We start from the raw sequence: 22,612 nt of genomic DNA, 5'->3' as shown, positions 1-22,612 counted from the left end.
CACAATAAGCCCACCTTCCATTTCTGCCATTCGAAGGCTGTTTTATTTCCGGTCTGAACCAGGGGAAATGAATAGAACCCACCATAATTGTCCAACACTTTGATAGTATTTTATTTCAACCTCTGATCCCTGCCCTGTGATTAGAAAGAAATCGTGCCAGTTTGCTCCTGACAGTCCCTGCTGCAGGAAAAACTGGTATCAGATGTTCTCTGGAACATACTGTCTTTCATCTCATTCAGAAGCTAGGCATGCAACTTAAAACAAAAGAAAACAAAACAAAACAAGAAACAGGTCCATGTCTGTGCATATCACACACCCACCTGGGCCCTGCCATCAGCCACGGGTGTTGAAGACAATTCTGCTGTAGAGCCACAGGTGGAATAAGGGAGGAAAGGCAAGTGTTTCTATAGCACAGTGGAGATGGACTTTCCAGCTCCCAGACTCAGACAATTCTCCGCTTCCAGCCACCTCACCACCAGTGCTTTACCCCAGGAGTCATTTTTGACATTAGGCTAGTTGAAGCTTATGTGCCTCTCCTTCCCCCCATTTTAGCTGGAGGCCAAGGATCATCACTGCTTTCTTTAAGGATGGGCTGCATTATCCATCTGGCAATGCATTATCCAACTCTCATAGGGGTTTATCAGGTACTTTTCCAACACAACATACTGCAGGACAAGATGGCCACATCCCGATCATACATTGATTGGCCAAACCAGTCACAGATGGCCAGGGTCTGCCAGGTGTGCGTGCGGACCATGACCTGGCCATAAATGTTGCCCTGGTTCATCAGACCTGAACAGTGAACCTGAACCACTCTCAGTAGCTCAAGATTCTACGAAGTTCCAGTGGATAGTCTTAGATTTAATTTCCCAGACCATGTCCAGGAAAAAGTTTTCAGTTACCGAAGTATAAAATCAGTCATGGTCTGAATTGTTTAGATAAAGATGAGCCTCAGTAAAGATATCCTTGATTTTTCAGGGAAGCCCTTTGTTTTATAATTAGCACCATATTCTTTTATCCTGCAGCTTGACAACACTGATACCACAGCATCTCTCAATTGCTCAGTCTGTGTCAGTCTTTTGAAAGAGATGACATGCGAGCATCACCCTCAGGAGGAACATAGGCATCAAAGACACCAGCTATAGAGACCAAATGTGTGGGTGCTTCAAGCATTGTGGAGGAAAGACCAGTCCTGCTTTGCGGGGCATATTCTATAAATTCCTTTTCTGATTTGTATTTGGATTCGTAAATACAGGGTGTGAAACATTTTATAGTTCTCACTTGAACCACAGCTATGGACTGAGTCACCAGGACTAGCTTCCAAGAACACCACCCTACATCCTGGATAAACAAGACAATCCCTGTGGCATGGCGTCTTCCATTTTGTCCATGCCAAGGCCACTGGGATGGGGACTAAGAGTGAGGAGCCTGGCACAGTAGACAAGAAGCAGATGCTAGGGCTAGCCTAGGTGTGTATCTAGGCTGGTGTTTGATCAAGCAACTGGGAACCACAGCCCAGCCAAACTGATGCATAAAATTAACCATGCCACAGCTTTCTTTGATAGCCCAAAGTGGAAATGACTCAACTATTCTTCAATGTATTAATGACTAAAGAAACTGATACATCCATGCCATGGAATACTACTCAGCAATAAAAACTATTGATACACCTAACAACTTTAATGGATCTCATAGAAATTATGCTGAGTAACAGAAGCCAATTTCAAAATGCACTTTATGGTTCTATTTATATAACATTATTAAAATAACAAAACTATGCAGATGTAAAACAGATCTGGTTACCTGGAGCTAGGAATGGGGAGAGGAGATGGGTGTAGCTATAAAGGGATAGTAAGAAGGAGTCTTCTGGTGATGGAGAAGATCCATATTTTGATTGTGCTGATGGCTACACAAATCTACAGATATGATAAAATTTCACAGAGCTATGCACATGCCTGCACAAGTGAATGCAAAACTGGTAAAATCTGAATAGTCTTAGTAGACTGTCCAATGCCATTTCTTGGTTGTGATGTCATACTACTATTACCCAAGATGTTACCATTGGGAGAACTGGGTAAAGGACACATGAGACCTCCTTCTAATATTGCTTTTACAAATTCCTGTGAATCTACAATCATTTCAAATTAAAAAGTTTTTAAAAGCACATGGTTTGAAATTGTTTAGTCTTCCCATTCTTAGTTTGTACCTAACCAAATAAATTAATCACCAATGTTTGTGACCTGATCACTATACGCTGACTACATTATACAGAATATCTATTTGCAATTTTGTGCTCCATTTTAAGAATCCATCAGGCTCTGAATATTTCTCCAGAACTAATAATTGTCATTGAAGACCCCAAAAGAAGCTTCTTACCATGAATCTCTGTTCCCTACGTCTATCCCATGGCCTGAACTCACCTACCGTTAACCCGTTAGTAATTGTTATAACATATAGAAGGATGCTGTTAAAATGGAATGGTCTACACTTGCTGAGCTAAGAATGGCCCTTTTGAGGGTCATTGTGTGCCAGGAAATGGTAACTGAATCCCTCTCTCGGTATTCAAAATAGGTCTACAAAATCCTCCTGCTGCCTTGTGAAGGCACTGACCACATTCTTCATGTCTCCAAAGTGAAATGCTTTCAGACACAGAGCCTAGAAATTCACAGGCAACTCTTGTTGCCATGACAGAGCAATCTTTGCCCAAGTGCAAAACAAAATCATTTGCACAGCTTCCTCTGCTGTGTTACTGCCTCATTGAGCCTGACAGCTCCATGGTTGCCTGAGGACAAAAGAGACCTTGGAGCAGGAATCTGGCCACATTCACAGCCTTGTGGTCCTAATGCAGCCTGGGGAGAGCCTGCCATCCCTTGTCTCTGTCAGTGCCTGCCTGTGCCTGCTCATCTGTGGTGAACTCGCAAAGGCGGCTCTCCTCCCAGGCTCCTCCGTGCTTCTCTTCTTTTACCCACAATTTCCTGCTCCAGTGGGGAGGGAGGCACAGGAGTTCCTGTGGCTGACCTGGTGTTTGGCAGCTGCTTAGGAATGAAATTGGCCTGTGCTGGGCAGCTGAGACCTGCAAAGCAGCAGGTGCAGAGAGAGAAGGATGGGCCTGGAAGACAAAGACTGTGTACAGATCTATTCCTTGCATACAATGCAGCTTCAGGAATGACTGCTAATACAGGGCTAAGCACGGAGGTCACCGTTTTATGATTAGTAAAATTTTGACAACACGGGGGGCAAGTACCTAAGGCAGAGGGCAAAAGGGATGGTGATAAAAAGACCCACCAAAGATTAAGTTATGAATAAGCACAAGGCTCAAAACACAAGATTAATTTCAAGCGATGATAAAAGTTTGCAAAGTCCTAGGTAGGTTTTCTGAAAATGTAAATTGATATGCATTTACATATCATGTATCTGTCTATATGATTTCCCATTTAGATTGTAAGACCTCTGAAAGTAGGACCCTCAGGGGGTCTAGCTTGCTGCATGTGCTGACATTCAGTAAATTAGAGCAGGATACTAACATTTGCTCAGTACCTGGTGTGTGTTCTGTTACAAATTCATCCAGTTTAACCCTCACAACAACACCCTTAGCACAGCTCAGCACCTGCGTTTTGCAGATGTGGAAAGACACTCAGTTTTAGCAACAGGCTCAGGACTTACAGAAGTGAGTGAGCGGGGTGGACATTGAGATACAGGTCTGCACCTCAGATCGTGTTCTCTTGTAGCACCATCCCATCTCCCAAATATTTACTCATGTTATTTCAAATGTGTGCAAAATGTATACATGTATAAGTGTTCTTACATGTGTGAGGTGGCCATAAGTAAAGCTGTACTAACCAGCACACATTGAACGATGTAGGGATGGGTTCATGATTAAAGTTCTACTGCCACAAATATTCTCTTACGTGCTTTCTGAATCAAGCACCATTACTATAGGCAGTACAGGGACAGCTATTCTGCATAGAGAACATAATATGTCTGCAGTGCTTCCCAACACAAAAAGTGATGCCATCAGTAGGAGGGAGAGAAGGGAGGGGAAAGGGAGAAACTCAGAGGAGTCAACACAGGAAGGCCGACCCTTTGGGGGCTCCAGAAGGAACATCCCCTTCCCCCTGGCATTGGAGCACAGTCATTGTGGCAGCTTCCAATTACAAAAACACCTTGGCTATGTCTCGCATCTTGCAGGAAAGCTTGCAGGAAAGCATTCGGGACTGGGGTGGAGACAACACAAACACATATGCTTTGTGAAGACAGAAGTTACAAGGGGTAGAGACAATACAAACACAATTGCTTTGTGAAGACAGAAGTTACAAGCCGGGACCCATGCAAAACTTTTACTTCCAGCCACCAACCAATCCCAGAGGCATTTTTTTTAGATGAAAGGCTAATAGAACACAAAACAAAAATATCTGATCCAACTTCTCAAACAGAGACAAAATTGGAGCCAAAGTCTAATGGAAAATATGGAGTGAACTGCATTAGCTGCAGAATATGTTGAACTTCACCCTGCACTCCTGGAAAATATAGATAGTCAAGGAATCTCACCACCACTCACATGATTGGATGTGGGGGCTCTGGAGTGAACAGTCAAGAAAGAATTCTTGAGATGTTTTCATTACAATTAAAAAATGTGGTTTTATTAAAGCATGGTGATGGGACACTTGGGCAGAAAGAGCTGCACTAGGCCGTGAGGAGAAATTGATTATATACTTGGAAGTTGGGGGAGGTAAACACAAAGAAGTTTCCAAAAGAATTTTCATATGTTAAAGAAGACTTACAGCATCCCGGAAGCCTGGCTATTGTGAAGCTAAGGTTGTTTCCTCTCTAGCAAAGCATTAACATTAAGACAGTAGGGAGTTCATGGAGGAATGTCTTACTCTGCCTGTCAGGTATTTGTCAATGGCTGCAAGTTATAATGAGATTTAACTTTATCTACATTTCTTTTGCCTTCGTTCTCCACATCACTACCATCACCCTTCTGTATTTCAGAAAACAACTTACTGCAAATTTATTCCACATATGACTTCTCTAAGACACATGGTTGACCCTCTTTATCTGCAACAAGACCAGACACAGACCCTCCAAATTCTAGTTCTTTGTCTTATAATGATTGTATGTTGAACACTTTGTCCTCACTGACCAATCTGGACAAAATGACCACGAGCCTGACTTGCCCAAACTTTAGTCTGACTTCTCTCCCTCCTCTGGACCCCTGAACTCTGGCCTGTGAGCTTAAGGAAGCACTGGGGGCTTAAGGAAGACTGGACTGCAGAACATTATCCCTCCCCCCAACAGCCTCTCCTGAGAACCAGCCAACCACAAACACTTTTCCTGCCCCACTGTCCAGTCATAGCACCTGCTCAGCCAGTCTCCACAGTTCTTTCTAGTCTGTTGACTCCTTGCTTTGAAAGAACAGCTCTATCTGCCTGACCTCTGAGACACCTGCAGATATGGTGCCTGTGTACCTCTACTGTCCTGCCCCCCTTTACCCACCTGCAATAGCTTCAAATCAGGTATCTCCTTACCTTCTGGATTTATTTTTTATTTGAAACTGCCTAAAGATAAAGTTTCTAATAATTTTTAAAATTATATTTCCCCTTAGTCATATTGGCTTTTATTTATGATTTCTCTTTTATGTATTTTAAGTTGTTCATCCCTGATTCAGAAGCCACATAGGCAGAGGGATCAAACCCTGCATCAAGCTTCCCACACACCTTAGGTTGAACCAAAAATGAATAGGTAGGAGGGCTGCTTCCATATGCAAACATCTCCAGATAATCAATTTTATTCTAATACCTTGCTAGCTTCAGAACCTTCTTGCTGCCTCTCGGGCCATTTAATTCACTTCCAGCTGATGCCTGGGGAGGCAGTGCAAAACAAAGGAAAACGAAAAAGTATATCAAACTAAAGTATTCCATTAGATCACACAAAGTTAAAAGCCTGGCCCACTCCAAGTTTCAGAGAGCATCTCTGTTGTAGTATCCCTAAACTGACCAAAATAAGAGGTTTGCAAGTGTCTGCAAACTATCAGCTTTGCACTCTTGAAAACATTTATGTTATCATCTAAGTTTCGATAACATTATTTTCAAAAACAAAAGTAAGGATATATAGACTGGCAAAGAATCTTTTTTGACTTATAAATGTAGTAATAGGTAAAGTCACATGTCAGTTAAAAATTGCAAACAGCATTTAATTATGCATTGCCCACTTAAAGAATTGCCCACTGAAATCGTAACATCCAGGCTACCTAGCATCCATAGTACAGGACACTTTTTCTGGATTCTTGCTTGGCAGTTTCCAGAGCTTACTGTCATGGATACCAGGATCACTAGGATTCTCAGAAATGTTTAACAACTGGCTCTGGGGGAGGAGGTCAGCACTTGCCGATTTCCACCTTGTGAACACTGCTGCCACAGCTGATTTCAGGCTACCCATGTGACTGTGCTTGGTGTTGAGGAGAGATGGCCAGCAGCACATGAAAGTGCAACAGATGTGAATAACTTCAGAGCACAGAACAAATTAAATGTAGTAAATAATTAGGAAGGGATGAGTTTTAAGTATATACAAGTTTGGTTTTAATGTAACTTATTTAACTGTAAATTTATATAATTTAACTTTTAATAATGGTTGTGTGGAACAAATGGCTTGCAAACTTCCTGGAAACCTAACAGTCAGCTTTTGTACTCTGGAGCAAGCTGTAAACCAGTGCATGCCAGTGGGTGCAGGACCCATCCCTCACCACAGTCACAGCCAAGATGACTAGTGTGAAAAATAAGCCCATCAGCGCAAACTAAGGATGGACGTGGAGAGAGAATCAAGCACAGTGAAGTGAGGACTTAATGAATGTTCTTGCAACCAGTGGGTGTCTGACCTACAGGCACACTCAGGACGGTTACAGCAGACAATTTATCTCCTAGCCTGAAGTCCCTCCCCTTGTTCCTCATTGGCTGAGTACTACAAAGGTTACAGCCTTTACTGGATGTCACCTATGCCCACCTAAGGCAAAAAGTAGTCTGACTGGAATCTTTCAGTCCCTCCTCCCTTTATGCTATGATACATGGTCATTGTAAAGCCCAGGAAACTAAGTCTGTGAAGCAGAGATGGAAAGAAGAACCAGGAAATGAAGTGTCCAAGGGTATGGGGCTCCATTCTGGGGTGGGGGGGGTTGTGGTTCATACATATTTCCACTAGGTTGTAAACCTACTGTTTATTAGACAGCACAACTTTTATTTGGTGTTTATGAAAATGAATCATCTCCCTTAATAAGACAGAAATTATTTCATGCGCAGAAGCTTAAGAGATTTTACTGACCAAAAGACTTATCCTATCTGTGGTGGGTTAAATGATGGCCCCTAAAAGATATTTCCAACTGGAACCTATGAACATGGTCTTATTTGGAAAAAGGGTCTTTGCTGATGGAATTAAGGATCTGGAGACGAGAACTCTTGGATTATCTGGGTGGGCCCTAAATACAAAGACCAGTGTCTTTATGAGAGAAGATACAGACAGAAGAGAACACAAAGAGACTCCGGAAGAAGGCCATGTGACGACGGGGGCAGAGATTGGAGTGATCCACTAAGAGGCTCAGGAACACCAAGGATTCCCAGTGGCACTGGGGAGTTAGAAGGGAGGTGTGTAACAGGTTTCCCTCTGAGCCTCCAGAAAGAACCAAACCCACTGATATTTTTATTTGGGATGTCTGGCCTCTATAACTATGAGAAAATAAACTTTTGTTGTTTGTAGTCACAAAGTTTGTGGTAATTTATTATGACAGCTTTAGGAAACTAATACGCTACCAGTGACAATTAGTCCTGGTCAAACTGGGCTCAAAGAAAAAGGCTTTCAAGATTTTAAAAGCTATAAAATAATAATTTGGAGCACCTGGGTGGCTCAGTCAGTTAAGCTATAAAATAATAATTCAGAAAATTATGCAATACTGTAACCATGAACAATCATAACGGAGGAGGCAGGTGAAATTTAAAGGGAAAGACAACTTTGCAGGTATGCTTTGTTCTAAGAAGTCATCTCATATCTTAACAATCTATTTAGTCAGGCATGGCCAGACTCCCTGGTAACCCAGACACAGCCTAGAAAGTACCAAGAGCCAGAGCTTACCTGCTAGGTGGGGGGGACATGTTCTTAAAATTCTCAGCTATAGCCTTCTTTTCATCTCAAGACTGTGTGCTCTTATTTAACAGAATATGCTATTAACTGGGGGGAATAAAGTAACGAAAAAAACTGTGACATCCAAGAGACTTGGGAAAGAGGAGCAGATATAAAAATTTCCCTTTGATTATGATTATTAAGCTGAGTATATAATTTGTGGGACCCAGTGCACAGTTTCAAGACAATTCCAGCAGAGCATTAAGAGAAGCATAGGGCCTTGCATAGCCACAGAGGTTACAGGCACCTGAATCCAGCCCTATTAATGGGCCAGCAAGCCTACTTACTACAGATTAGAAATTTTTATTCCTAATAAATTGTGTACCTAATACACGACTGTCAAAATTTTTTAAGAGTTATTTACATTTAGGAATAACTTGCCATATATTGCAAATAAAAAGAAATATGCATTGACTTATTTTACATAAATGTTTATAGAAGCTTTATTCACAACCACCAAAAATATGGAAACAACCCAAATATCTTTCATTGGGTGAATGTAAAACAAAAATCATTCAGTGGAACACCACCAAAAAGCAACAACATGGATAAATGTCAAAGACATTAGACCCAAGGGATCCCAAAGAAGCCCACCTCCCAAGGTCACATCACACACCATTACATTTGTGTGACACCTTGGAAAAGGTGAGAACCCAGAGAAGGAGGACCAATCCCTGGTTGCCTGAGGCTGGGGTGGCCAAAGGGCTTGACTACAAAGGGGAAGCTTGGAAGGATATTTTGGAGTCACAGCTGCTCTGTGCTCTGATTGTGGTGATGGTTACAGAAAACCATACCAGGTATCAAAACTCTTAGGAGTGTCAGCTTTATCATATGTTAATTTAGAAAATTTTTAATGAAAATATATATATATAAAGTTCCAAATAAATTAGTCTTAAGAAGTCCTTTAAGAGACTTTTTCTGTCTGGGTAAAACAGACAGAAAGGCAGCTTTCTGGGGCTCTGCCACACCAGCCCTGGTTTTGTGTGGCTGGGTTTCGTATTTGAACTAGAAGATCAGTCCATAGCAGTGGGTTTTCTTAGTTCTTCTCCCCAGCTGCATCCCTCTGTGCGCAGGGCAGGAACACGTCTGGAAGGAAAGGACTGTCAGCCCACACTAGGCACAGGCCCCATCGCGCGGCATCCACTGGTGCAGACGTGCTTCCCTTTGTCTGCTATGGTGTCTGTCTGCGGCCTCTTGGTTAGACCCGCTACCCCAAACCACACCTGCTGGTGAACAATCCCAGTTCCCCACAACTGGGCCCACTGGTCTGTCCCGTAGGCAAGCAGCCCTGGGTCCCTGTGGTTAGCCAAACTGATCCACTGGTTGTAACAGTCAGTGATTCTAAACACTGCGTTTGAGGGGGAGGTGGAATCACGCCTCTGGCTTCACAAGTCTTGGATACACATGGATCAAACACAGTGGGAATTCTGAAAAGGCTGCTGAGTCTCGGGCTTCCCCGCTATTTTTCTCCTCCCACAGAATGGTTTTCCAGAAGAGTACTTGGTAAACAACAAAGGATCATGCATGCCTGGGGAGGCACTGCTGTAAGGGTGAGTGTACTGAGCACAGACCAGAAGGACCTGACAGTGTCATTCATGACAGGAGGTGGCCTTCACTCTAAGCAAGCACTGAGTGCCAGGGACCCTGCCACCATCCTCACAGTGACTGTGTGAGAGAGGGGCTGTCATTGCTGTGACTGGTGAGGAAACAAGCTTCAAGAGGAAGTGACAGGTGACAGAGCTGTGCCCATAACCTTAGCCTCCAAACCAAAGTCTGTACAAGGAAACCTTGTACAACGTAAAGCGTGATGAAAGGGACTAACCACCTCTCATAAAAGGCTGCTTGGACCTCACCAAAATCATCTTGATATCTTGTCATTTGGAACAGCACTCAAAAAAAAATTTTTTTTTTAAATTTTATATAAGGAAATACTTTCTTCAGAACCTATCTTATGCTTGCGTGTAATCTATAAACCCAGGGTTTGCAGTTACGCCAGTGTGGTCTGAGGTCCCCAGGACTCTGGAGAGCAGCCAGAGGCCACTTATGCTGTGAAATGGCCTTTACTCTGACAGTCACATAGGGTGCCCAGGGGTCAGCCTGGCAGGGGGGGTGCACTTCCAGGCCTGCCACGCACTGGGCATTGGGTGGCACACCTGCGTCTCATCCTCTCTGACTGGGTGTCTACAGTCACACCCCAGCACTCAACGTGGGGGATGGGGTGAGGGGACATGTCCACTATCTTGCGTCTAGTGTTTTATTCTTCAAAGAATAAACTCACGGTTAAAAACTGCAGTCACCCTCCCATTTTACTTGCCCTTGTGAAAGCCATCTGATTTTCTGCATCAACAAACGCAGAAAGTTCGAATTCAGATTTTGGTGCAGGATCCACCGGGCGATGGCCCCCTGACACCTTGTCCCCGGTGCTGCGTGGCCTTCAGGCCCAACAGTGGGGATTCGCCGGGCGGGGGCGCACGCAGTCCTTGTGGGCGCAGGGTCAGCTGGCCACATGCACCTGTACAACCCAAGTCCTCGAATCCACAGCTCTCCGCCTCCCCGAAGCGCTGGTGACCACAGTGACCTGGCTGCTGGACGGACAGGCCTCGTGACTGATGTAGCGTCTGCCGGACCGGGCTGGGGCAGCGCAGGACCGGGCGGGACTGGGGTGGAACCGAGGGGTGGTGGGTCCAAGGACCTAGGGGCTCCCCGGAAGAGGAGCAGGTGCAGCCTCACACCCTCTGGACCCGCCACGCCGGGTGTCCATTGCCCAACCGAGGCCGAACGGAAACGACGTGGTCACTGGATCACCTCCCGCCACCGCCCGAGGCCCAACGGCCGCCCTAATGAAGAAGGCAGTGCTGAACTTTGTTGAGCGTTTTAAATAAAATTAGGCAATTCCTCCAAGTTTACCAACAGAAGAAAACCCATGTGGTCAACCATACTAGGAGTTAGATTCAGAACAAAAACTACTGCGAGTGGGAGTCTCTGCATTATGAATGGGTCCTAAGCCAAATGCCCTTCCTGGAGCTTGAACATGGGTAGATCCCGGTGACTTGGGATCCTTTCAGTCATGTCCGTCTAAAACCCGTGGCAGTTGGGTCCCAAAAGCCAAATGAAGGGCGCCAGAAAAGCAGCCTGTAAGTCAGAGGCGATAATGTCCTCAACTACCTGCAATATTTGCTGATTTTTCAAGAGACATCTGTGATGTCTTCATAAAAGCAAACAATTCATGTAATCTAATTCTTCTCAAGTGCTTGGACAGTCCACATTGTTGATGTTACTGCTGGGATTTGGGATTCCTGATTCACCAGACTGGAGCCTAGACCCTTGGAAGGGAGCCTGGCCCCACCAAGTCCTGATTCTGGACTTCTGGTCCCAGAACCAGGGGAGAATGCAGTTCTGTGATTTTAAGCCACCCAGTTTGTGGTGCTTTGTGCTGGCAGCACAGATGCCCTCTGGTCTTTTACTCATGAAAGCATGCCTCAGTGCCCTGAGAGGGGCAGGTTACAGGAACAGCTTGGAATTCACTCTTTAAAAACAAAATTACCTCCCAAACCATACCATTTTAAATGTCATCTGTAACAAATTCCGGTGATGCACTTTACAACCAATCACAATACACCAAGCAACCCAATGCCTGAGAGAGGGACTGTTAATCCTATGGAACACTTTGATTTCACTGAGCTTTAAAGAGATCAAATGGGTCACCAAGGTGACATTGCTACTTAACTATTTTCCTTGTCTCACCTGACCCACTGTGCTCTGAGCACAGGTAGGAAAAGACAACCCCAGGAAGGTATAAGACACCTCATCATTACTCATACCAGTCCCAAAATATCACCCTCAAGTCAAGTTTAAATCATTTTGTGCAGGATGGGTGAACGCTGAAACATCCATAAGTAATTCTGCTCATAACTCTGACTCTAGAGGCTGATGAAGTGATTCATTCAGGATGCTGTACAAATGGAATAATTGCTCAGTGTGCTGGGGTTAGGATGTGACACAATATCCTGTGTCAGGGCATAGATCTCAGACAGGAGAGGAAGAGATCAGCCCTGTGATATTGCCTTTAAGAGACTCAGACTTATTATTAAACCCTCCTTGGATGGAAAGACCAATGGTGAATTTGTCAGGAAGCTTGAAATATAATTTTGAAGTGATTGATTTTTGTGCACCTCAAATAAGAATCTAATATAGGCCTCAAAGGTAGCCAAGATAAAATGTCAAAAATCTGAACACGAGGAATTTATAAGTGTAATTAACTAATATCTTTAGCCTGAAAAGATGTCCTCCCTGAAAGGATGCCCTTACAACAAGATGACTGCTGACCTGGATTTCTCACTGCAATAGTCCCATTTGCTGCCTGCCTAGCTAAGTGCTAATTTAGTTTTCATTCATGTTTCACAAAATAATATATCTTCTATTTTTGAAGCATAACCAACATTAGAAACCAACTGCTGTGCCAAGAAAAAGTTCCCATCCATTCTTCTAAGAGATAAATTGAAGAATCACATAAGTAAGGTAAACATTCAAACAGCACCTCAAATGGGGTCGAAATACTCACCAACATATCTAGTAATGGAGTTTAGATGTAAACACCTAAGTTAAAGTGGGATAGCGTTTCTGAGGCACTCAACAAGGAAAAAGTCAGGGGAAATCTAGAAAGACATCAAGGGTCCAGAAAAGCCAGAAGACCTATCTTCTAGCCAAAGGGGTTGCAGTGGTATCTACAAGAGAGATAAAATGAGGGCCAGGAACCAGGCAGAAAGAAAGACAGTAATAAAATTGGAAGAAAAATAGAGATGTCCTGGACAATTTAATAAAATTGAAAGGTCCTAAAATGTCAGTCAGTCAAAGTGAATTAAAGGTATGATGAGGTATGTTTCTTAATGCACACAGCTGACTTTATTTATATATTAAACACGAAGGGTCATTTGGTCTGTATAAAAGTTGGTCTTCTCAAAACCACTTACATATTTAGCCAGTCACATTATTGTGACTTCTTCTAATCTATAAACATGCCTGCCTCATTCTCACTGCTGAAGCAATCCAAAGCACACATTATTCATTGTAGGATTTCTGTGATTGACCAGATCAATAGGACACACTAGATCCAAGACCAGGCAATCCATCTAGCCAGCACATGATCAAAACATTTCCTCAGGAATTTAAATTAAGAGATATCCCAGCTGTACTCAGTGGGTAAGGCGTAATTGAAGCGAAGGGTCTTGTGACTCTAGGCTCATTGGTACAGACAGATGTGTAAACAGAGGACACTAATCTTCAGGAAAAGAGAATGCAGCAACATCAAGAAAGAGGCAGGTTAGGTGCTTGAGAGCCTGTGATCCAAGAAACAGTGAGGGCAGGAGAGAAGAAGACTACCTGTCTTGGCAACTGATGGCATAGCACTGTGCAGTCACGATTTGCATGAAATATCTCCATGCATTTTGTTTCAGTGAGGTTTCTGTATCCTTTTGTCAAATATCTCTTGTACCCAAAAGGACTTTGGCTAGAACAACACAATTAGTTATTCCCAAGTACATCCCCACTGTTATCAGATGGCCCCTGGATAGGTAGAACTGTCTTCTAGAAAGAAAGAGAACCCTGGGGAAACTATATGCTAAATTATCAAAATTGCACTCTCAAAATGCATGTTCATATACACATCTGCATGGAAAACAGTATAAAATTTGATAGATTCATTTGTGTTAAATGTGACAGGCTTCAGGGGCGCCTGGGTGGCTCAGTCGGTTGAGCGGCCGACTTCAGCTCAGGTCATGATCTTGCGGTCCGTGAGTTCGAGCCCCACGTCGGGCTCTGTGCTGACAGCTCAGAGCCTGGAGCCTGTTTCAGATTCTGTGTCTCCCTCTCTCTGACTCTCCCTTGTTCATGCTCTGTCTCTCCCTGTCTCAAAAATAAATAAAAACGTTAAAAAAAATAAAAAAAAATGTGACAGGCTTAACTGTCACCTTTGGGAAAGCTACAGTGAGCCTTTACCCACAGATAACCATTGTGCATCATGACCTCAGATTCCACTGTTATACACGTCCCTTTCTTTTCCTCTTCCTTAACCCTCAAAACAAGGAAGAATATCCTATTACCTAAGGGAAAAGCAATGATACGTGTTTCTCCAAGATGAATTCTAGATGAGAAGAAGTGAAAGGCAAAATTTTTAAGCAGGCAATTTCATCATTTTTACAAACTACAAAGACAAAAGTGGATCATTTGTTCCTGAACCTTTAGTGGAAGGCAAAATTCAAAAGGGAAATTCTGCTGTGAAAACAAAAAATTCTGAAGCTTTTTGGCTAGAATATGTAGGATTATCAAAAAAGAAAAAAAAGATGGGGGTTGTTAAGAGTAACCAGAAGACCTGGATGATCAGATGGCATCACCATTTTCAACAAAAAGACCCAAAGACAGTCACTCTAATAAAAATCACTCAAGTGACATATTCAAAACCACACTCAAAATCCAGTCATACCAACAAAACAAACAAATGATTCACTTTTTTTATTCAGAGAAGGAAAAATCTCTGGAGGTCAATGATGATGAACAGAAAGCTAGCAAGAGCATTGTACGCAGAACAGAACAGTCCGGCATCATTGCTGATGCAGCAAGAACCTTGCTGGGAGATGCTTTGATACAAGGTAGCTCTTTCCAGAGAACCCAGAGCACTGTAGTGATGATTCAAACCAGCTAAAACAGAAACACTTAACAGAAAGTGTTGAAGATTTGCAATGTATTATCACCAGAAAAGACATTTCTATTGCTTCAGAAGAGATGCCTTCACGGTTGATTTTACATGGTGGCCTCAGTATTTCTTTAGTGAATAGAAAAGGACTTGAAGTTACTGTAATAAAGACTCAGCAGCATGTACCTAAGGAATTAAGTCATGTATACAGATCACTCTTCAGAAGAGGCTGTTTGTTTGTATCAACTCTGGTTACCAGAATTTTCAGTACAATGGGTGGAAAGTGTTCATTCGTTACAGGTATCCATACAAAAGTATATCTGGAAGGCATATTTGGAGAACAGGGATCAGGCAAAATAACAAAATGGAACCTGTAGACAGACTCTGTAGTTAAGACGGGAACCACCATAACATACCTGCTAGTCAGTTGTACAATCTCTACCTGTAAAGAGTTAAGCAAAAGTGATGCTTACCTTCAAGTGCTGATGGACTCCCCGAACACCAAGCCTTCCAGTGCACTTCCCCAATCCTTCTCATAAGAGGAAGAGCTAGGCTGATGTTCTAGCCACTGTAACAAATTACCACACACAAGGTGGCTTAAAACAAAACAATTATCCTGCCCCAGTTCTCTCCACCAGAGGTCCAAAATCAGTTTCAGCTGTTGGTGGGGACTCCCTCCCTCCAGAGACTCTATGGTAGAATTCATCTCCTTTCCTCTTCCAGTTTCTGGAGGTGCATTTATTGACTCCATCCTCAAAGGCAGTAGAGTATCCCTTAAAAAAAATATCTCCCTCTGCTCATCTCCAGGTCACTTGCTCCTGTATCATAAACCCTCCTCTGCCTTCCTCCTATGAAGACACTTGAGCATTTGCAGTGTCCACTTGTATACTCCAGGGTAATCTCCCACCTCAAAATACTTAAACACATCTGTAGAATCCCTTTTACTGTATAAGGAAAATCCACACTTCTCAAAAATAAACAAAAAATAAATAAAATAAATAAAAACATCTCCTTCAATGTTAGATTTTATTACTAAAAAATGAGACCTCAAAATATATAACCACTACATCAATAACACTTTTGACACAATTAACAATAGTTACTAAAAATTTTTTAATACTAGTTGGTCTTTAGTTACACCCACTTGTTTTAAAACATTTAAAAATTGTTTTTAATGTTTGTTATTTATTTTTGAGAGAGAGAGAGAGAGAGAGAGAGAGAGAGAGAGAGAGAGAGAAAGCATGAGCAGGGGAGCAGCAGAGAGAGAGAGGGAGACACAGAATCCAAAGCAGGCTCCAGGCTCAACACAGAGCCCTACATGGGGCTCGAACTCATGAACCGGAAGATCATGGCCTGAGCTGAAGTCAGATGCTTAACCAACTGAGTCACCCAGGCACCCCTAAAATATCTTTTAATAGGCATTTGATTCAAACCCAAATCCAAACAACGTTACTATAATTTTAAAATCTCTGTTATATCTATAGTAATTTTCCCTTTTTTATTTGGCATTTTTCTTTTCATATCTTTTCTCTTTTTTCTTGATTGGTCTTTTCCAAGTTCTCCTAGTTCTGTTCTTCTTAGACTTTTCTATTATTATCTGTGATTATTGTCCTTTTTGTTATTGTGGTAAAATCTACCATTTTAATCAGTTTTAAATGTACGATTCTATGGCTTTAAACATATTCACAATGTTGTGCAACCATTACCAGTGTCCATTTTATGAACTTAGAAATGAGCAATTTTATAAGGACCCCAACAGAGTGACTTTAGCTCTCAAGCTATTTTTCTATCCTGAAAAATAGGTTGAATGCAGATTTCAGAAGAAATATTTACAAACTCATTAGAAGTTTCAAATTTATGTCAATTTTTAAAGCTATGTCCTAGATCACAGTTAGGTAGCTTTAAATGGCATTTAATAAATGTCATTCACAAGAAGGATTACAACTGCATTAAATCCTCATCCAAATAAACTGTCAGGGTCCCACCCTGAAGTAGAATCCCATTAGGTATTGATCTTTTGTATTCAACACCCCATCAAACAGCATCTTACAGTAAATGAAATTGTTGATTCCACCCAAGGTTCACAGAATTATGAAGCTGTTTATAAAGATTAACTCCCTAATGAATGGTGTCTCAATTTATAAGCACTGGTGTAGTCCTTGAAATGTTTGCACCTCATCAACACTCACAGTCTTATTGAGCCACTTTCCTTGCTATTGTTATTAATTAGAAGCAACACAAATAATTCTTAGGAGAATAACTAGCAAGCTGTTGGCAGTTTTCTTTAAAAACGTATTAGGACTAAAGCAATTAGAAAAAGGATACCTTGATTAAAATAGTTGGTAAGTTGAAGAGAACCTCAATGATACAGTTTGACCCTCTAGTTCTTTTGGCAAGATGGCAAGACATTCAAATAAAATGTGATACATGCATTTTTTAAACCAAGCATTTATTTAAGGAAATCCAGAGGATAATAAAGCAGATACCCTGAGTAGTGCATGGAATATTGCACATGAGATTTTGTTTATAGCATCACAACTCACCAGCTTAGAAATTGTGAGAGATTCAGTCAGTGATGGGCAGGCCATTAAGTACTCTGATGCATAGGTCTCAGTTAAAATGAGATTTGTTTCTGATGGAAAAAATATTCATAGGATTGAAGTAAAGAGGCAAAGGGAAGAAGTAATCCTAGTTTTACATCTCATACAAATATGAAGATAGCGTTAGAAAACCTGCATAGGGAATAAAGTATGAAATTACTTTCATGGTATATGAACATCATGGTCACTGCTAGTCTGTCATAATATTCTTTAAAGGATTTTTGATCCAGGTACTTTAGATTTCAGCTCTTGGCTGATAGAAGCCTATAAAACTTCAGCATGAATTAAACATGGAAGGATCACAAAACTCTGAGTGAAACAAGGGGAGTTTGATAAAGTCTGGCTTCTTAAATGTACAGTTAAAACAAGACAAGAGAGAAATCCTTCTCAGAAACAAAGGAGAAGCTTTGTATAGGAGTAAACAAAGGTGCCTCAAATGTAATGATCTTAACTAAATAGGAATAAGAAAACAAACGATTGAGCAATTTTACTTCTGCAGCTGATTTTCTTGATTCATAGAAGGGAAAAGCTCCAGAGCCGACACCTCAATCATTCATTCACAGGATATGTGGGTGCCCACCACGTACTGTCACTGGCTGGGTGCTGGGCATGCAGTGTGGACCAGATAAACATGTCCCCACTTCCTGAAGCTTGCGTTCTGGTGGATGAGATGACAGATAAGGAGACACTTTTTTAGGGCTCACAAATAGGGCTCCCAATCTTAGTTAGGCAAAAGCACAAAAAAACAAATAATTATAGCAATGGTAGCAGAAATAAGAGCATATCCCACGAGAGACGGGAGTGGTGATTCTCTGGTCACTAATTATTATGTCTATGTCTTCACTTGATGGAAGAGAGTCTTTCATATTGGTCAATCAGACCCCCCACACGGTCACAATCCATTGATGATGCTGGTTATAGATACAAATTAAAACGAAAGAATAATCGTGTGTCAAGCACAGGATTAGGAAGTTGAGCATTTCTGGAAGTCTCTTTATCTATGGCTAAAAGTCAGGACCAAACAGAATCTATTTTTACAAGGACACATGTATGTAGACCAATTCAGAGGAGACAAGGGCAAGGTATGCCATATACCCTTGCTGTCTTTACTACAGGATATGGCTTCAGAAAATGTGTCCCTCACACAGCAAACCTTCATCCTTCAACCTTCACCAACACGTTCTTGGTGTGTTGCTGCCCTCTTGTGTTCTTCCTTATCTTAGTCAGAGAGAAGAGAAGCTGACAGCAAGGACCTGCTCCTCACCACACACTTCCCTGAGCAAGCCCTGATTGGTGAGGATTAGAAGAGCCTCCTTCCTCCATCTCAGCCCAGACCTTTGGTCAATAAACTCCTCACCAGAGACTGTCCCACCAAAGTCCTTCTCTGGATTTAGATGTTGAGAGCCTCAGTTCATATTCAAATACGTTGTGTGGTCCCACGTGAGCCATTACCACAGTGGTTCTCAGTGCTGACCACATAGCAGAATCACGTCAGAGGCTTCTAGAACTTTTGGTGTTTGGACTCCATGCCCACAGATTTTTATTTAATTGTTTGGGATGGAGCTCAGCATGGATAAGTTTGAAAAGGAATACAGGTGTTGCTAATGTGGTCATGGCTGGGAACCACTGCACTAATACTTTGGTATAAATTACTTTTTCCCTTTAAATAACAGAGGCCTAGGAGAAGAGAACCCATTTCACCAGAGGGGGAAGACAAGGGAAAAGCTGAGTAAAGACCTCTGGAGTGGGAACAAGAATGGAGAGCCTTGAGGAGCTGGGAGGTCATGGAAAGACACAGAGAACACTTGAGGAGGTACAAACTATGTGAACCTCTAAACAGACCCTGATGAGATAATATGTTCTTAATATCTGGAGTGTGGGTTGTGGGGATAAAGAGGGCTGATCAGGGGAGGAGTTGTGTCATGAAAACCAGTCTCCTTTTCTCTTACACCGCTCGCACACTCAGCAATTCTGACACCAGCTGTGTGCACATTCTTCACACTAAGCAGTTCTCTATGACACCAGCTGGTGTCCTTCTATTTCCCTCAGTTCTGATGTTGTCTACCTGGAGTCAGTGTCAGATCCCACAAGTGATGTCCCAGGACACCACCACCCACTTCAAGTGCTAGTCACTGTGGGTGACTGTGGGTCCCCAGGTTATCCACAACTTCTGCCTGACTTGGCTGTGAGTCAGAGGCTCCCATGGTCTCCTCCCTCTTAGATTCAAAAATTTTCCAGAATAGTTAATAGAGCCTAGGAAAACACTTACATTTACCAGTTTATTATATTATAAAATATATAATAAAGAATGCAGACGAACAGCCAGATGAAGGTACTTAAGGTTAAGTCTGTAAAGGTCTCACTTGCAGAAGCTTCTATCCCCTGGAGTTGGGGTATTTCACCTCCCACTATGTGGATGTGTTCACCAGCCTGGAAGCTCTCCAAGCCCCTTGCTATTGGGATTTTCATGGAGACCTCCTCACATGAGCGTGACCGATTATTAACTCCATTTCCAGCCCCTCTCCCCGTCTGGAGAATGGGGGATGGGGCTGAAAATTCCAAGCTTATCTTCATGGTTTGGTCTTTCTGGTGACCAGACTCCCATCCAGAAGCCATCCAGGAGCTAACCTTAGAGTCAGCCTTATTATAGTTGCCTTATTAGAACAAAACACATTCCTATCACCTAGGAAATTCCAAGGGATTTCGGAGTCCTGTGTCAGGAACCTTGATCAAAGACCAAATATTAAAACAAACAAAAAAACTGTTCCTTATCGAAACCAATTTGACAATAAATTTCATATTAAAAAAAAGTGTTCCTAGTGCTTTTATCACTTGGTAAATTACAAAAGTTTTAGGAGCTCTGTGCCAAGGGCAGAGACCTATATAAATATATTTCTTATTATTTCACAAATTGTCAAATCCGATGTTCAGATGAGTCAGGCAAGAAATATAGCAAACTTAAATAGTTTACTTTGGGACTGAGGCAAATAGGGGGACCCATTCCTGTCTAAAAAGGGCAGCTGATATCAGCCACAGAAAATCTGGCAAGACCCAGAAAGGTTGAGTACTAACGTTTCAAGCAAAAAATAATTAATCAGTACATAATCAGTAATTTATTGTGACAGAGTTATACTAAAATTTTCATAGGTTTTCTGTAAAAATTAGGACCTAGTAATAAATGCATGGTTTTACTATTACTAAAAATCAATATATTGTGACAAAATTATATTTTTCAATAACACACAAATATTTGAGAGCTTAGAAATACTAAAATTAAATTTGTTAAAGCAGAAAAGACATTAATTGCCCTGTCCAGTAGTCTCTATCTCTGTTTTGTGATAAATATTACAAATAGTTTTTTTTTTTCATTTTACAGTGATGTTGTTTGAATTAAGGTGCATTAAAAACATCTTTCTATTAGGAGTTAGCATATATGATGCTTCTGATAAGCTCATTTTCATATATGCTTTCATTTTGGGTTTGACATTGAACTTGACATTGCATTTGCTAATAGATCTTATGTCAGAGTATTCCACAAAAATGTACACACCTTTCTCTTCTCACTTCTCTGTTAAAGAATTCGTAAGTTTAGATGCTGGAAAACACAAGCAAACATCACTAGGTATATTCTAATGGTCTACAATTCAGATCGTCTGGAAAAGTTAGCAGCACTACTCAGAATTATTTGAAAAAAAGGCTAATTTTAGGACTGTTTTGCCTACAAAACTTGTTATTTCTTGGAACACCACTCATAGGATTTGTATATAGTATATACTGCATGTAAAGTTATTAATATTAATATATCTTGTTTATAAGAATGAGCCCCTGTGAGAAGCAGACAGTTCCACAAAACCTGCTTAGGACACCATGACTGCAGCTGCGAGCAAGACTGATACATTGTAACCACTTCTCTCCTGTCTCGGCTCCCAGAAAGGTCACCTAGAAATGTGACTGCATATGTCAGCTTTTCCTGTTCTTGCTTTTGACTTGCATTCAATGGATTCCTTGAAACCAATAACATCTCTATCCTGACAGTTAAAGCTTTAATTCTTTCAGAATACTTTTTTCCATGTTTCTGATTTCTCCACTGTTTTTTTCTGGGATCTAGAATTTAAAAACACATGATTCCCAAATGCTACAAAGAAAGATTCCTGCACGGAATTACTAAGGCTGACCAGCAACTGATTAATAAATGCAGGCAATAAATAAAATGTCACGGTGTTCAAAGTTCCCTAACTGTGGGCACTGTGTTCTAGTAAAGCACTTATTTTAGGTCCATATGAATGAGCTAAAATAAAGTTGTACCATGCCTAGTTTCTGTGACTTCTCTAAGGACAGGATGTGCTTACTGTGGTAAAACAATTCTCAAGATCCACAAAAATTTCAAGGAGATAATTCAGAGGGAAGTGAAGAAAAGGTAGGGAAGAACTTCATCCTGAACATCTCCACTTGGGACTGCTATATTCAACATAAGACTTTCTCCTTTGAAAGGAACAAAAGTCTTTTAAAAAAAACATGAAATGACTGATAAGGGAAACACTCAGCACAATACCAGGATTATAGACTTTTCAGGTGTGTTTAAACAAAATCCTTCCAAAATCCTCACTCACCCTGAAAGTCGACTTAGAGGGTCACTGATGTTCACTAGATGTTAAACAAAGTTTAACCTGCACCCCTATACCACATCCCCCAGATTACACACCCTGCATTGAATTTCTTCCTTTTGAGAATCTGTCCCACCGTTAACAGAAGTTTGTGAGTGGTCATCTGTATTTCATTATTACACTCTGATCATTTTTTAGGATTCAGCTAGGCAGCCACAGTCTACAGGGTCAGAAAGAGGAAGGAAAGACTGTGCCAATTTAGCTCTGTACTCCTAATGCCTAATTGTATCATTACAGTTTGGTCAATGAACCAGAATACAACTGTCAGGAATTCACAGACAAGAAGCATGATAACCCCACAAGTTAACCTGCTTTGTACCAGCCTTCCACACCCCCCCATCCATTTCTTTTTGTCATTCTGTAATTTTACCTCCTTTCTTCTCCTATCCTCCTCTGTTTTTTCCCTTTCTTCTCTTCTCCATTTACTCCTCATCCTATCTTCCTCCACCTAAAAAAATTGGCATAGATAAATAAAAAGACCATAGACACTGATG

At 41.6% G+C, this 22,612-nt stretch overlaps 1 pseudogene; it reads right to left on the bottom strand.

The window, feature by feature from the left end:
* Nucleotides 1-581: 581 nt before the first annotated feature.
* On the bottom strand, nucleotides 582-1,382 carry LOC107181175 (annotated as a pseudogene).
* Between the last annotated feature and the right edge of the window lie 21,230 nt (nucleotides 1,383-22,612).

Source organism: Panthera tigris, chromosome D2 (assembly GCF_018350195.1).
Source record: "Panthera tigris isolate Pti1 chromosome D2, P.tigris_Pti1_mat1.1, whole genome shotgun sequence".
In the NCBI taxonomy this organism is placed as follows: domain Eukaryota; kingdom Metazoa; phylum Chordata; class Mammalia; order Carnivora; family Felidae; genus Panthera; species Panthera tigris.
Note: the sequence above shows the minus strand (reverse complement) of the source record. Positions and strands in the feature narration are given on the sequence as shown.